General features: G+C 45.2%; 1 protein-coding gene across 1 annotated transcript in view; it reads left to right on the top strand.

Annotated features, from left to right (window-relative positions):
• The first annotated feature begins 1,575 nt into the window (after positions 1–1,575).
• Positions 1,576–2,500, top strand: part of LOC143032360 (uncharacterized) — a 164,250-nt gene continuing 163,325 nt past the window's right edge. Inside the window, exon 1 of the mRNA XM_076196979.1 lies at positions 1,576–2,160. The gene's annotated coding sequence lies outside the window, so the exon portion shown is untranslated. The remainder of the gene's footprint in view (positions 2,161–2,500) is intronic.

The raw sequence follows: 2,500 nt of genomic DNA, 5'->3' as shown, positions 1-2,500 counted from the left end.
AATCTGGATGGAGACAGGTTTGCGGGAAGGGTGCGTGGCAGCCAAGGGACGAGAGGGGGATAAACTAGGGAAGAGAGGAGGAGGAGGACGAAGAATAGAAGGAGGGAGAAGAGGAAGGGAAGGAAGACGGGGAAGATGAGGAAGAGCATGAGAAAGAAGAGGAGAAGGGAGAGGAGGTGAGGATTAAGCGCAAAAGAATAATGAAATGGGAGAATGAAAGGAAGAAGAGAAGAAAGGGGAAATGGGGGGGTGAAGGAGAGAGGGAAGGAAAAGAAAACCAAAGAAGAAAAGGAGGAGGAGAGTGAGGAGTAAGACAAGGAGAAATAACAAGAGGAGATAAAGAAAAGAAAATAGAGAGAAGAATAAGGGTAGGAACGAGGGAAGAGGATGAAGGATAGGAAGATTGAAAGGAAAAGGAACAAGAAGAGAAGGAGGAAAAGCAAGTGAAGGGGGTGGAATAGGAGGAGAAGAAAGAGAAAGAAAATAAAAGAGGATGAATAAGAAAAGGAGATGGAAGATGAAAAGAAGGAGACGGAGAAAAAGAACAAAAAGAAAAAGGAAGAAAAGAAGGAATAGAAAATGGAAAAGAATGGAAATAAGGGGAAAGGAAGAAGAAAATAAAGATAAAGAGAGAAAATGGAGGAAAAGAAAGTAAAAGAAAAAAGGGGCGATGGAAAAAAGGAGGAGGAGGAGGAGGAGGAGGAAGAGGAGGAAGAGGAGGAGGAGGAGGAGGAAGAGGAGGAGGAGGAGTGGACAGCATCGTGCAGAAGAGGTAGAGTCTCAGAGGTGCTAAAGGAGGACAGGAGGGAGGAAGGGAGGAAGGAAGGGAGGAAGGAAGGGAGGAAGGAAGGAAGGAAGGAAGGTAGGGCAGCAGCACAAGTGAAAAGCGATCAGCATTCTTCTTCTTTAAGTGGAGATTAGTCTCCAACCACAAAAGAATGTTGTACGACTCTGATCCGTGGGGTGTGTCACTACATTACATAAAATATTAACTGTACAAAACTTGTGTAGTCAGTAACTCAAACGGGGAGGAGGAGGAGGAGGAGGAGAAGGAGGAGGAGGAGGAAAAGGAGGAGGGGGAGGGGGGGAGGAGGAGGAGGAGGCAATAATAGTAGTACAAAAAAAAGGAATATGAAAAAGAGGAGGAAGGAGGAGGAGGAAGGAGGAGGAGGAAGGAGGAGGAGGAAGGAAAGCAAATAAATAATGATGAAGAATAACAGGAGCAGGAGTAGGAGGAAAAGGGGGAAGGGGAGGAGATGGAGTGTGGAGAGGAGGAGGGGAGGGGGAAGAGGATAAAAATTGAAGAGGAGAAAGGGTAGAAGGAGGAGAAAGGTGAAAATGACGACGATGAGAAGGAGGAAGAGGAAAAGAAGAAGGAGGTTATTAAAGGAAAAAGTAGGAGGAAGAGGAGGAAAGGAAGGAGGAGGAGGAAAGGGAGGAGTAGGAATAGGAGGAGGAAGAAGAAGAGGCAAAGAAGGAGGAGGTGTAGGAAGAGAAAGAGAAGGAGGAAAATAATGAATAGGTGAGAAATGATGAGTAGGAGGGAAATGATGACTAGGAAGGGAGGAGGAGGAGGAGGAAGGGGAGGAGGAGTAAGAGGAGAAGGAGGAGGGGAGGAGGAGAATGAGGAGGAGGAGGAGGAGGAGGAGGAGGAGTGCGAGAGAAGTCTCGCAATGGACTCTGCCACGGCACGGCGGCGGCTGCTGCCTCAGTCGCTTCTTGGCTGGTGTTGGACAGGGACGCGTGGCGACGCTAAGTTCGTCTGTCTGTCTGTCCGTTCATCCGTGCGCCCGTTCGATCGTTCGAACCGCCCGACCTCTGTCGGTCGGACATCTTTATCTTTCGGAGGACACCGCCGTGGTTGAGGAATATAAAAAAGAAAAAGAAAAATCACGGAAAAAGTAATCAGAGAAATTGCTTAGTAAAATAATAATAGTAATCACGTGGTTACGTAATTGGCAATATTTGAGTGTCTTAGAAAACGTAAGGACCAGAGTTTCTGAAAAAGAAAAAAAAAAGGAAAAGAACTGTAAGAAAACTGAGACGTGGATACGGAAAAAAAGTCTATAGTTTTTATTTGTTTCTGGTCCTACCCAAAGACCTCCCGGTGGTTTACCTGTATCACTTTTGTACGCCAAACACATGGATATACCGGCAAATGTAAGTGTCGTTTTCAGTTTTTGGCTATAGGTCATTTGTGTATTTTTCTTTTCGTGTGTGCGAATTACGTTTAAGTGTGTTGTCATGGACGAAAGGATTTTTTCACATCCTTCTAGCCTCTTATGAGGCTCAATTTTCTGTAGAGCTTGTTTTTTAAAGGGAGGAAAATTCCTTGCAAGTTCTGTAATATCTACAGGGAATAGTTTCTCTCTCCACTAGGGGACTATATATACATTTTTTCACTGACAAGTTGCTTTGTTTATTGTAATGGAAAGAGCTCTTGTGGAGTGTTGAGTGGGGCGCGTTCTCGTTATTTCTTGCAGAAGACAAATTTGGTTCT

This window comes from Oratosquilla oratoria, chromosome 13 (assembly GCF_046742065.1).
Source record: "Oratosquilla oratoria isolate Oo_2021 chromosome 13, ASM4674206v1, whole genome shotgun sequence".
NCBI lineage: Eukaryota > Metazoa > Arthropoda > Malacostraca > Stomatopoda > Squillidae > Oratosquilla > Oratosquilla oratoria.
Note: the sequence above shows the minus strand (reverse complement) of the source record. Positions and strands in the feature narration are given on the sequence as shown.